Source organism: Miscanthus floridulus, chromosome 7, assembly GCF_019320115.1.
Source record: "Miscanthus floridulus cultivar M001 chromosome 7, ASM1932011v1, whole genome shotgun sequence".
Classification (NCBI taxonomy): Eukaryota; Viridiplantae; Streptophyta; class Magnoliopsida; order Poales; family Poaceae; genus Miscanthus; species Miscanthus floridulus.
The window spans coordinates 124,304,597-124,319,359 of NC_089586.1; positions in this window are offsets into that span (position 1 = coordinate 124,304,597).

A 14,763-nucleotide genomic window follows, 5' to 3' on the forward strand; every position below is an offset into this window, starting at 1 on the left:
GTCTCTCTGCAGTCTGTACAGCTGATAAAAGGAGGAACGGTCTTAAATCCCAATACTGCTTCTCCCGAGGCATCTAAGTCAATGTCCGGGTGTCTAAGACGTATTAAAGAGGCAATTAGAAGGGAGACTCCTCTCTCATCAAACCTATTATCTCATGTCATTTCCTATTCAACAAATAGCCAGCCTACTTTGGTACAGGCATGGCTGCATACACAACCTACCAAGCAATATTTATCTATTTGGAGGGCACACATGTCAGAGACACACAGAGGCCGGCCGGGCACCTGGTTTTCACAAGTCAATGAGATGATGTATGAGCAATGGCGATAGTATAGACGATTAATTTGAAGGGTGTGTTAGAGCACGGTGGTGTGATCCAAATGACAAGGATACCCAGTCAAGTGGGGTGCTCCGTCATGTGATGCGAGGAGCGCTTCCAACGCCAAGGATTGGTATTGTATGGAGCCCAGGTCAACTCTTTGGAATTTCTCTGATCAGGGGCTGACGTTCACAATGGGAAACCCAAGATTTGCCGAGTGCCCAGGAGTTTGCCGAGTGTCAAAAATCGGGCACTCGGCAAACATACATTTTGCCGAGTGCCACACTCGGCAACATACGACACTCGGCAAATAAGCTTTTGCCGAGTGCCCGGCTCTCGACAAAATACAGGTACTCGGCAAACCTTAATTTGCCGAGTGTCAGACCCTCGGCAAACTAGAGCACTCGGCAAATATTGTTAGAGGCATAACGGCACCCAACGCCGTCAACTTTGCCGAGTGCCAGGCGTTAGGCACTCGGCAAATAATTAAGTTTGCCGAGTGTCAGGGATTGGCACTCGGCAAACTATTTTTTTATTTTTTTATTTTGGCCACCAATTTTTTTGGTAGCCCTACAACAGTACCAGGAACCACATATTCAAATTTGGCACATTTTCACTAATTTTTTCTATATTTCATTAGTTTATTCCATTTTGTTGATTTTTTTCGGAAAATACGAGTTTGAACTACAGGTGCATCGAATATTGGATTTGACTGATTCGAAAAATGACATTCATGTTTATGAGTGTAAGTTTAGGCCAAATCCAGGAACTGACCCGAAATTTCTATCAACTTGCTCACGGGGCAAAGCCACCAAATTGCGTGCGAGTTTTTTTTTTAATTCCATAAAATGCAAACAAAATCGAAAAAACATGAAACTTGTGGAGATGCCATGTTATCGTATGCGTAGGCTGTGGTAAAAATTTGAGAAAGTTTCGAGCACGTTGTCACGTACCATGCTTACAAACCAGGACGCCTGGCACTCGGCAAAGATTTTGAAATAAAAAAAATGGGAATCTTCTTTGCCGAGTGCCGTAGATCTTGGCACTCGGCAAAGCTGTCGTGGGTTAAAAAAAATACATCGGCCTTATCTCCCTCCACAGACACGCTCACACACACATTCTCGCACAGCGCCGCCGCCGCCGCCGATTCTCGCCGCCGTTGACGTTGGCCCGCACGCGCCGCCGGATCCGCACTCCCTACCGGCCGCTGCTCCATCGTGCGCGCGCGCAGCCGGCCCACCGTCGCCCCGCGCAGCCACCCGCGCAGCCACCGTGGGCCCACGCCGTCGGATCCGCGCTCCCTGTCGGCCGCTGCTCCATCGCGCGCGGGCACAGCCGGCCCGCCGTCGCCCCGCGTAGCCACCCGCGCCGCCGTCGTGGGCCCGCGCCGCCGGCCCACGCCGTCTCTGGGACACGCCGTCGTCCTGGCGCCGTAGAAGCAAGAGGAGGAAGGAAGAGGAGGGAGGAAGAGAGAAGGGGAGAAGGAAGGAAGGGGAGAAGGGAAGAGAAGGGGAGAAGGAAGAGGAGGGAGGAAGAGAGAAGGGGAGAAGGAAGAAAGGGAAGAAGGGAAGAGAAGGGGAGAAGGAGGAGCCCAGCCGGGAAGAGAAGGGAAGGAAGGGAGAAGGGAGAAGGGAAGGAAGGGAGAAGGGAGAAGGGAGAAGGAAGAGGGAAGAGGAGAAGGAGAGAGGAGGAAAAGGGGGAGAAGGAGAGGAGGAAGAGAGGAGGAGGCGGACACACCGAGCACGACCCGCCCGCCCGAGGAGGAGTGCCCGTCCGCCCGCCCTTGCCGACGACCGCGTACGCTAGGTATGCCCTTCTCTCACCTTTTTTTCTCTCCCGTGTTGTTATGTTGTGATGTGCAAGGTGACCGTGGAGGTGGCGGTGGAGGTGGTGGGGGTGGTGGAGGTGTTGGAGGTGGTTGTGGATGTTTATATGGTTGCCGGCCATCGTGCCGTTGATTTTTGCAGGTTTTGGGAACCTCACCGTGCAGGGGAGGTTCTGCTGATTTTTTTTTGAAAATGACAGACTTTTGTTCCTTGTTTTGCAGAGAAGAGCCGATCCGGAGTAGCCCTGCGCCGAGCCGGTCTACCTGCACAGCGTTGGCTCGCCATAGCTTTGACTCGCCACCGCCCCGCTAGCCTACTGCACCGCCACCCTAGGTATAACTCCTGTACGCGTATCATGCATGGTCGTAGATAACGTCACCCAGTTAGGCGTCTCCCGTCCGAAAGAGATACGATTGGAAGTATTTCATACTTCCAACCGTATCTGTTTTGGATTGTCCATGTTTTTTGGACAGCCCGCGGATGCATAGATGGGTTAGTTTCCATGTTCTGCTCCGGTCCGAGGCCGAGTTTCGGCAGCACCTCCCCGTTGTTCTTCGGATACACACTCTCCCTGCCAGGACATGTATCGAGAGAACAACGGGGAGGTACTACCGAAATTCCATCTCGGATAGGAGTAGAGCATGGAGACTAACCTCATCTACGCATCCACGGGTGGGATTAGGACATATCCTTCACCTATTAGATAGTAGGAACGCCATGTAGATGCAATTGCTGGTTTTATTACTCGCTTATATATATGTCAGAGGATGGATAACCATGACTGGATGTACACGGGCCACGCAGAGATGACCCCATAATGGATGTGCAATACCTCTGCTTTCTTAGACCATGCATTTGGCCCCGCTGCTCAAGGGGCGAGTCGGATGTCGTGTCCCTGTAGCAAATGTGACAACAGGAAAAGAAAAAATAGGAAGAAGGTGGGGGAAGATCTTTGCAAGTTTGGATTCACGCCAAACTATACCCGCTAGATTTCCCATGGTGAAGCGGATCGTATGAGAGAGGAGGTGGTGAGACAACGCCTCGAGGATTTTGATGGTGATGCCGGGGGTACCAGACATGATGGATGACTTTCATGAGGCACAGTTTGGTGAAGGAATGGAGGAGGAACTAGAGGAAACCGCAAAGGCGTTCTATGACATGATGTCTTCGACACAGCTGCCCCTTCATGAAAAGACCAAGGTTTCACGACTGGATGCCGTTGGATGCTTAATGGGGTTCAAGTCATAGTATAGCCTAAGTCGAGATGCCTTCGATGCTATGTTGGCAGTTGTTGGGACCCTGCTTCCGGAGGGTCATGTTCTGACGACGAACATGTACGAGTCATAGAAACTTCTTCGTGCACTGAAGGTGCCGTACCAGTAGATCCATGCTTGTCCGAATGGTTGCGTCCTATTTAGGAAACAACACAAGAAAGCAACACACTGTCCAAAGTGCAAATCCTCTAGGTTTCTGGAGGTAGACTCTAGTGATGGCCAGAAGAAGCAGCTTGATATCCCCGTGAAGGTCCTACGGCACCTTCCTTTCATACCGAGGATCCAACGGCTATTCATGATAGAGGAGTCCACCAAACAGATGACATGGCACAAAAATGGCAAAAGATACAATTCTGAGAAGATGGTACATCCATCCGATGGTGATGCATGGGTCCACTTTGATGGTAAACATCCCGGTAAAGTTGAGGAGGCTCGGAATGTATGTGTAGCGCTGGCAACAGACGGGTTCAATCCGTATGGAATGATGGCGGCCCCGTACACTTGTTGGCCCGTGTTCGTGATCCCCCCTAAATCTTCCCCCCGACATCATGTTTCAACCCAAGAACGTATTCCTATCGCTCATAATTCCCGGACACCCAGGGAACAATATGGGAGTGTTCATGGAGCCTCTATTTGACGAATTGATCGATGCTTGGGAAAATGGGGTACTGACATACGACTGAGCTACAAAGAGGAACTTCAAAATGCATGTCTGGTACCAGTACTCCCTGCATGACTTCCTAGCGCATGGAATATTCTGCGGGTGGTGTGTTCACGAGAAGTTCCCATGCCCAGTATGCAAGGAAGCTGTGAGGTTCAATTGGTTGAAGAAGGGTGGCAAGTTCTCTTCGTTCGACCAACATCATCGATTCCTCCCTTCTAACCATCCATTCAGACGAGACATCAAGAACTTCACGAAAGGTGTTTGAGTCACTGACCCTGCACCTCAGATGATGACCGGCGCCGAGGTCCGTGCTCAGATAGAGGCTCTCAAAATTGATGACAACAAAGGTGGTTTTATTGGATATGGTCAGGATCACATGTGGACTCATATATCGGGCTTGACTAGGCTCCCCTATTTCAATGACCTCCTTCTTCCACACAACATTGATGTAATGCACACTGAAAAGAATATTGCCGAGGCACTTTGGGCAACACTCATGGACATTCCTAATAAGACAAAGGATAACATTAAGGCTAGACTGGACCTAGCGATGTTGTGCAATAGACCAAAGCTAGTGATGAAGCCTCCTGCGCTCGGCAAGAAATGGAAAAGGCCTAATGCCGATTTCGTCTTGAAAAAGGACAAAAGGAAGGAGGTATTGCGGTGGATCCAAACGTTAATGTTCCCTGATGGGTATGCGGTGAATCTGAGGAGGGGAGTGAACTTGTCTACTATGCGAGTCTTAGGGATGAAGAGTCATGACTACCACATATGGATTGAGTGGCTTCTTCCTGCCATGACCCGGGGATATGTCCCCAAGAATGTCTAGCACGTGCTGGTAGAGTTGAGCTGTTTCTTTTGCCAACTTTGTACCAAGGAGTTATCTTGAGCCGTGGTTGTTGACTTAGAGAAAGTGGCACCTGTGTTGCTCTGCAAGTTGGAGAAGATCTTTCCACCCGGCTTCTTTCTGCCGATGCAGCATTTGATTTTGCACCTACCGTACGAGGCCCGAATGGGGGTCCCATGCAGGCCCGTTGGTGCTATCCAATCGAGAGATGTCTAAAGGTTCTTCGCAAAAAGTGTAGAAATAAAGCCAAAATTGAGGCATCCGTGGCAGCAGCATTCATTATGGAGGAGGTGTCAAACTTCACAACAGCATACTATAAGGACAACCTTCCAAGTGTGCACAATCCACCCCCTCGTTACAACACTGATGAGAGTTCATCGAACCTCAGCCTTTTCAAAGGGCAACTCGGAAGCGCAAGTGCATCGAGCACCAAGACCTTGCAGTATGATGAGTGGCGCACTATCATGTTGTATGTGTTGTTGAACCTTGACGAAGTGAACCCGTATTTGTGGTAAGTTCTCAATGAGCTTGTTACATACGCTGTCACTATCCTCCATCCATCCAACCCCCTTGTCTCTCGTTTTTTCAGGGAATTTCTGGATAAGTACTGGCAAGAGGATTGGGCTCCTTCCCCTCAAGAACAAGATAGCCTTCTCAAAGATGGTGTGCCTAATTTCATTTTCTGGTTTAGTAAGAAGGTACCGTCCAATTTACCTCGTTCTATCTTTGACTCACCACTTTGCTCGTACGAGCGAGTAATGTAACGATCTATCCGGCCTCACCTTGTAGGCCAGCACGGATGCAGAAATGAGTGATGAGTTGAGACAGGTTGCTAATGGCTTCGCCTATAAGGTCAAGTCATTTACCATTTATGATGTGAATGGATATCGCTTTCACACAACAAGACACGAGTAGAGTCGCCCAAACCAAAGAACCATGAATACCGAAGTTTGTACGCTTGGCACCGATGACCGCGACTACTACGGCATAGTCGAAGAAATATACGAGCTCAGATTTGAGGGTCGCAAACCTCTTAATCCAGTCATATTCAAATGCCATTGGTTCGATCCTAATGTAACGAGAACGACCCCTGAGCTTGGGCAAGTCAAAATTCGATAGGATTCCGTCTATCGAGGCGACAATGTCTATATTGTGGCTCAACAGGCCACGCAAGTTTATTATCTCCCATGGGCGTGCCAAAAAGACCCCAATCTTACGGGCTGGTACCTTGTGCACAAGGTATCGCCGCACGGTAAAGTGCCTTTCCCGAACGATGAGGATTACATCTTTGACCCAAACACATACGATGGAGAGTTCTATCAACCAGAGGGGCTAGAAGGGAGGTTTGACATAGACATGTCTTCACTGATGGGCATGGAAGTAGACAATGACATTGATGAGGACGATGGAGATGAGGTGCAAAATGCCAATGACTTACAAATGCTTGAGCGATTACGTTTAGGCGATGACAATGATGACAACATTGGAGATGAGGCCGATTTTTTCGACAATATTGATAGTGATGCCGATGACAACGAGGGAGATGATGACAACGAGGGAGATGATGACAACGAGGGCGATGATGATGAGGGGGATTATTTCTAATTCATGTAATACTATATTATTATTATTATTATTAATTTGCAATTATGTTTCGTTCATTTTGCATCTCTTTATAAGGACTTACAAATTCATTTTGCATCTTTGTAATTGCAGGCACTCGACAAAATGCCTGGGGGAAGGCAGAGGCTGATCCACTCGCTCTACGCGACACCCCCCGCTCAGGAGGACGAGGAGCCACCGGCGGAGATGTCGACGAGGAGGACTAGGACCGGCCGCCCCCATGGCCGTCCGAGGACGAGGCCTACACCTCACGCCCCGTCACCCGAGGAGGACCAGGCGGTGGCCTCTAGGGACAAGGGTGACCAGGGGGCGGCCGCGGGGGATGAGGACGACCAGGCGGCGATAGCAGGGGGTTCCGCTTCGTCTGGCCACGAGGAGGCGGCGACAGCAGGGGGTTCCTTTTCCTCTGGTGGGTCGACCGTCTACTTGCACGGCCATCGACCCTCCCGCGGAGGCCGATCCCAGTTCACCAGCGCCCGATGATTCGACCCGTGGGTGACGGGTACGTAACCATTCATGTTTTCTCTACTTGTTCATATGACATGTTGATAATCAAAATGGAGACTAATAATTCTTCTTAATGACTCATGCAGCAACTCGGAAGTTGTGTCCGGAGCCGGCCAGGTACGCCAGATCAATGGCATCCTGAGCCTTCTGATTCGGGAGCACTACCCTAGCATGGTCACCGTCGCAGGCACCAACGGCAACATGACTACGCCACCCTGGACGTGGGACCACTTTGCCCTCGCCATGGACAACGTCGCAGGCACCAAGGCGGCACGGATTAAGCAGGAGCACTGGGTAAGTCTTCATCGCACTACATTGGTCAATTTATTGTATTCATTGGTCGTTCTTAAAATAATGAAATGATACATGATGCATGTATGCAGGACTTCTTCAGGTGCACCCCGGGGTACGAGGGCCAGGCAGAGCGAGTGTAGGACAAGGTCTGCAGGCACCGACTCTCAGACCTGTACCACGAGACGTGGCTCTAGTGCATCATCAACTACAACGGGAATGTCCTTGGTGAGGTGGTGAGGAAGCAGGAGGCCAGGACCATGACGCTCACCAGGGAGCAGTACCTCCAGGTTAGTACGAAACATTAATACTGATTCCTTCCATGAAGAATAGGTAGGCTTCATTTCATCTTTTGACATGTTATATACTTGATGGTCTGCAGATGTGTTCTGATTGGTGCGCCAAGGACCGAGCCTGCTGGGCGGCCATTGTGGATAGGTGGTGCTCGAATGAGTGGATGGAAAAGCACAACATCCGTCGGGACTGTCGCCTGTAGATGGGTGGTGTGCCACACCACCAAGGCAACCGCCACCTCGGCGCGTACGCCTAGACATGGGTAACGCTCTTTATATTTATTTCTTTATTCATTCGAACGCTCAATTCTCATTACTTGTAATTATCTGGTGTTTTCCTCGCAGTCCCAGTCGCATGGTGGCCAGGAGTGCAACGAGTTCATGGCGTACGCCCTGGCACACAAGGGCAAGGCGACAGCCTCGGACCTCACCTACAACCCGGAGGACCCGCCCGAGGCATACACCAACACGAGCGTCCACAACAAGCTCAGCGAGTACTCCTCGGCGGCTCGTAGGCGCCATGGGGAGGACTTCGATCCGGCCTCCCAGCCCCTAGATGCGGACCTCGTGATGAGGCTTGGAGGAGGGAAGCAGCACGGCCGGTACTGGATGGCGGACAGCCAAGTTGACACGGCCTCTACTCCCACCCTCTCCCAGATTCAAGCAACAAGCACGAGCTCCTCCCTCCCTATACGACCTCGGCAGTAGAGTTCACAGCAGCAGGTGGCGAAACTCTAGGTTAGTCGTGTTTTATTCGTCGTTCATTGCTTTTACATATATCTTGCCTTTGCATTGTTGAAACATTGCGGGTGAAATATTGTAGGCCCAGGTGCAGAGGCTGGAGGCCACACAGGCGGCCTCGCAGGCAGAGCAAGATCTAAGGAGGCAGGCCGAGGAGAAGAGGCTGCAGGACCTTTATGCGTTCATGGCGAACCTTCAGGCCACAACAGGTATAGCCGTGCCACCTTCGCTCCTCGCTCTAGTGCTTCGTACTCCTGAACCTAGTCCAGTGAGTATGGTTGTTTATTGCTTTAGCTTGTGCGACCCTCCTACAGAAACTCATGAATTCGCTTTTCCTTTGCGCAGCCACCGTCCGCGGGTTCGAACCCGACTCCTCAAGGGCACCACTCGACGCATCCAAGTGAAGCTGGCCCTTCTCCATAGTCCGGGTGGCCAGCTGGCCCTCCTCCATAGCCCGGGTGCCCAGGTGGCCCTTCTTCACAGCCCGGGTGGCCAGGGTGGTAGTAGGTGCCTTTGATTTGTCTCTTTTCATGTTTTATGGACTTATGTTGCACTTAGACTTGTGTTGGATCAAATACTTGTGACATATATGTATTGTGATGGATATTGTGATGGATGTGATATATATTGTCATGGATGTGTATGTGATGGAGGGATGTGATGGAGGCATGTGTGGCATATATTGTGATGCATGTGTGATATATATTGTGAGAATATATGTGAATTGCTTGTCTGTGACAATAATGTGAGAATATATGTGATGGAAAGCAAAAATAAAAAAAATTGAATTTTCTGCAGATTTGCCGAGTGTTGCACTCGGCAAAAGACTCTTTGCCGAGTGCCACAACCATAGCACTCGGCAAAACTGGGCACAACTGGGCAAAACTGGCTCAGGTCCCAGATTTACCGAGTGCTATGGTCACGACACTCGACGAAACTGGGCACTTTGCTGAGTGCTAGAACCATGGCACTCGGCAAAGATTTTTTGAAAAAAAATTAAATTTTTTTTGTCGAGTACCGGCCATGTCACCACTCGGCGAAGATTTTTTTTAAAAAAAATAGGAAAACTTTGCCGAGTGCCGACCACGTCACCACTCGACAAAGGCATCGTCAGACGGGCCTTTCCGTTGATGGAGACTTTTCAGTGCCGAGTGTTGACGTGGCACTCGGCAAAGGCTTTGCCGAGTGCCCAACATATTGCACTCGGTAAAGAACCCTTTGCCGACAAAAGCTATGCCGACGGGTCTTTGCCGAGTGTAACACTCGGCAAACTCTTTGCCGAGTGCAAACTTGGGTTTGTCGAGTGTTTAGGGCACTCGGCAAAGAACCCATGTCCAGTAGTGGTTGCTACCATCACCCACCTTAATTTCCCCCATTGATCTTAGGACAGGACAGATCAAATTGTGGGCTAGTATATATATGTAGCACAGATTTTATAACAAAAAGCATGCCATCCACATATGTCAACTTTCAATGTTGTAGTATATCATGGAATGAACTGCTATATTCGAACTATTGACTTACCATAATGTCACAATAGTTTAGTAGCCCAGTGGTTCATACAATGTTAATGATTTGATGGAGAAGATCTATATAGCTGTAGAGACTTCATCAACAGGACAAAGAAATGCAATTTGCATGCGTTTGATGAAAATACTACTTGGATGCCTTCTGTCTTCCTGAAATAAGAAAAAATATTGTGATTGCAGGCCTTCTGTATTAAGAAATGCCCACGACTGTGTTGCGTCTATGTAAACCTAGCAAAGTCCACGAATGATGGTTTGGAGAAAGAAAAGTAGCTAATTAAGGCGTGGCCATTTTGTTTTCCTAAGGCTTTGTGATCCACAGATTTTATACACTTGCTTCGATGTCTCTGTTACTCAGACCTCTGCAATGTGTTGACCCATGGCATGCCATCATCTGCATCCTAACAATGCAGTAGCTAGCCATTTCAGTGCCCCTCTCCTTCTAATCTCAGTACTACCAACTGAACACAAGGCAGGCCAAGTTGGCGCCGTACATACAGAATCTTGAGTCAACTTGCTTGGGCCACACAGAATTTCACGGGGCGTTTTTGTGCACTAGTTTTATGCTCAACTATGCTCTCTTCCGTAGTATACTACACCTTCGATCTGATCATGTTTCTCTTTTCTTTTATTCACTTTATATAGTTATATTCTTCCTCTGTTCCTCATGATGATTCAGGTCAACTGGTTGTTGGAACCAAAAACTGGCTAACCCTTGTTCCTTGTGGACCTTGGACTTGGAATAGATCTCAAGGCTCTTATATTGTTAGCCCCAGAAGCATAAATATATTACCCATGTAGTCATGTATAGACAATCACGCAGCTAATTAGGATAAAAGCTTACTGCGACATCTCTTACTTGTACAAATATTTAACCTTTAGTTTTTTTAGCTAGTTAGGAAAAATCGCCAGCTCTTCAGCAGAGGAGAAGCCCCGTACGAAATAAGGCTTGAGATCGAGCTACTGTAGGATTAATTATATTTCAAGAAAATATATGTGGAGCATTGTCTGCTTGGACTCTTTTCCTTATAAGTAGGAGTAACTGCAAACATGGTTCAAAATTTCAGCAAAATTTCACGAATTTCAGTAATTCCAGGGTAGCCGAAAGAAAAATCCAACAATTTTTTGTATTACACTAATGCATATGCTTTATTTTAAATATATAACTCTAGACCTATATTTTCAATTGTTTAAGTTGCATATTTTTCTATTCAATACACGCGCAGTCATAAATCGTGCTAATATTTTATTTAGATTTAAAAGATTCTAAAATCATACTTCTTCTTAAGTCTCTAAAAAAGTTAAAAGATTCTAAAATCATACTTCTTCTTAAGTCTCTAAAAAAGTGGAGAAATTTTGCTATAAATTCGGTAATTTCGAAGGATACCGAAAACCTTAATTGCACGAGGAATCACATATCATCTATACATTCACAAACATCTTCTAGTTGCTCCCACCATTCTAAATTATATTTTATTTTAGTTTTAACCTAAGCCACATTTCTCTAATTTTAATCAAATTTTATTGAAAAATATATATCAACATCTATAGTATTAAATAGTTTTATTAATATGTTTTGATAGTGCGTCTTATTTGAACTTGTAGATGTAGTTCAAAGATAGAAAAGTTTTATTCATAGCGTAGCAAAGTCAACTAGGGTATGTACATCAATCCATAGGTTTGTTAATTATTTCAACATTTTGGCCTATTTGTTCAAAAAATTATAACCCTTATAATTTTGTGAAGTACTACCAAAAATCTTTTTAGAGACATTTATAATGGGATTTCAGAGACGGCTGCTTTGCCCGTCTCTACATGTGTGTCATTAGAAATCAATGATTTTTAGAGATGGTTATGTAATCATATCTAGAAATCGATTTCTAAACGCTGACCAAAACCTAGCTACCCATACAAACCAATTTCTAGAGGTGGGCTGAAATTTAGATGCCTCGAGAAAAATCATTTCATAGAACTCGAATATCAAGCCAAAAAAATAACAATTTTTTAACTCTTAAAGAAGCCCGCCAAGTAACCCTCATGGATTTGTGAGCGAAATACATACGCGTGTGGCCTCGGGGAGGATCAAATTCATAACCTAATCCTTCTTACCTAATTGAACTAAAATGAAAAAAAGTTTAAGCTGAAAACTTTAGATCGCATCGAGTAAGCAATTTTGATTTAGGTCATTTCTCTGTTTAAGGTCATTTTAGAAATAAAAAAAAATAAATTTAAAACTTTAAACATAATTTTTAGGCCTAAACTGATTTCAAATGAAAACGTTGTCAACTGTTGATATAAGTTTTTCTTCATCCAACTTGGTTTGAAAAAGGATTATAAATTTCACTATAGTGCAAATATTTTTAAAGACAAGACAAATTGCCAATCACTTTCGAGATTTGCAACTTTGATATAAAGTTTATCTTCATCTGACTTGATTTGAAAAAAGAAAATATGAACGGTACTTTGTTACATTTTTTTTTGAGATTACACAGTACAACGCATACGCTCACAACACATGCACACTCACCTCTATGAATGTACGCACGCAAATCCCTACCTCTACGAGCACCTACAAAAGACCGGGCAGACAAATCCTTGAGATGAGACTGACGAAGTCACCACAGACAACTTGCACGCACCACTGAAAGCACAAAATCAGTTAAATTCTGGAATATTTGCTCGTGCTTTGGGACGTTTATCTTAGCGGATGGGGACTTCTCGATCGATGTCTTAACCATTTTTTCCAATTTTCGGCGATTACGGCGGGGCGACGACCTCTGCTCATTAAGCTATAGCTACAGCTAGTGTGTCGGCCGTGGCATCTTTGCTTGGAATTTTCCATGGGCCATTTCACGTGGCCATCTTGTGGCAAGCTGGCCATCAGTTTTTCCGGTTCGTTAAGTAATTAATTTGTTTTTTTTCTTATGAGTATGTATGGCTCGGCCTACCGTTTTTATTATTTCACGTTCTTGACGGCGAGAATGCGTGGTGAAATATTCCAGCAGAGAGACGGAGACGGAATATTAGCCTTTCGCCATCGATCTGCTGGTATGGTTCCACGAGAGACCCGTGCGCGCTGGATCGCGATATTTGCCACGAGGAGGATTTAGGAGGGAAATACTTGACTCTGACCATTTCCGATCGACGATCCATTGGTTCTGAGTTTCAATGAAGAGATAAGGGAGTAATAATCTTCAGCATATATATATATATAGCGTTAAGTTAACTGTCAACATGGGGTACGTACCTAGACCTACAAATGCAAGTCACGCACGTTTCTATATCCGTGTCAAGACTGCACGTAACTTAGCTAGGTTTACGATCACACTACTCTAGCTAGCTAGTAGCAGTGACGATAATGTATAAGAGTAATTGAAACTAAAACAAACCACTGGCACGTGATCGAAACACCGTATCCTCCTACAATATACGTAACGTGTTCTTGTGGTGCGACACGTATATATCACCCCCTCCATTGTTCCATCGCGCGCGTCCCATCCATGGATCTTGACATGGGCAAATGATCATCAGGCGTAGTAGGAGTAGGCCTGTTTAGTTCGTCTAGTAGCTACTAAATTTAGTAGCTTTTAATCATTTTAGTAACTTTTCAACCAAACGCTATGACTAAAAGCTACTAAAAAGAGCTTTAGTCCTCTCTGGTAACTCTAGAGTTACTAAAAGTGACTAAACCGTTTAGTAGCTACTAAAGTTTAGTAGCTCGAACCAAACACCCCCTAAGTATAATGCTGGAGCACGGCACCCGATGCGATGCTCGTGCGTGTAAACAAAACAAGGTTCAACTTGAACTCTCTGCTGGATCAAGTGCCCGCCCGCCCGCCCGGTGCTGGGCTGCTGCCCCATGGCTCGCTCCACGGTCATCGCCGAATACTCTATGCAGCGGCAGCCCTCACGTGCAGAGCGGGAGAGCCGGAGAGTTCAGGGGAAAGTTCAGCAGCATCTCTCCGAACCATCCCTGCTGCTGTGCTGCGTCTGCATCTGCATGCAGGCAGCCCCCCTCAGAATAGACTCCGCAGCAGCATGGAACGTGTACGGCTCGTCATTGGCCGCGGCGGCCCTCGAGTGAATTATTATTTTAAAAAAAAACTTGTGCTTCTGGATCAAATATAAAAACCCTTGATCCTCCGGCCTGCACAGTACTGCATCTAATCGCAACTGGTGGGCCTTGTGAACGAGCTTCAACGCCGATGGACTGGGATCTGGCTTCTTCGCTCCGATCCGCGATCGAATGGCTAGGGGCTAGGGCTGCTGGTCGTCGGTCCGCGCAAGCTGAGTAGTGAGAAGGATCGGAAGGAGATGCAGCACGTGTAGACGTGCGAGGTAAACGTACAGCAGGCTCGATCCGATCGAGGCAAGCATCGAGCTGCTGCTGTGGGTGGGTTTGACCCTTGTTTAGCCTACAACAGATTAGTTAACCCCGTCCAAGAGACACACTACCGCCCGCCTCGTAGCCACGCTTGCCTACGGCTACGGGGGAGTGGGAACTAAAATGGCCGGCCCCAAGGTGCAGCGACAGAGGACTGGCTGATCACTCACTGACTGGTCACTCGTGCCTCACCTGCTAACAACCTGCATTGCGATCTCTATCTCTATTCTCTAGCTAGCTACGCGGCAGGCATAGGAATTAGGATAGCAACCGCCTGGCCTCTTGCGTGCACTCCCGTTTGAGTAGACTCTCATGATATATGTGTGCCAGTCCCATCTGCCGACTGCCATGCCATCCATGGCTTGGCGTCTGATGAGACAGGGAGGAGCTAGTGGGCCCTAGCCCCTAGCTAATGGCGCATCGGGCCAATCAGGACGCGTTGCTGAAACCGGGCTGCTAATTTACGTT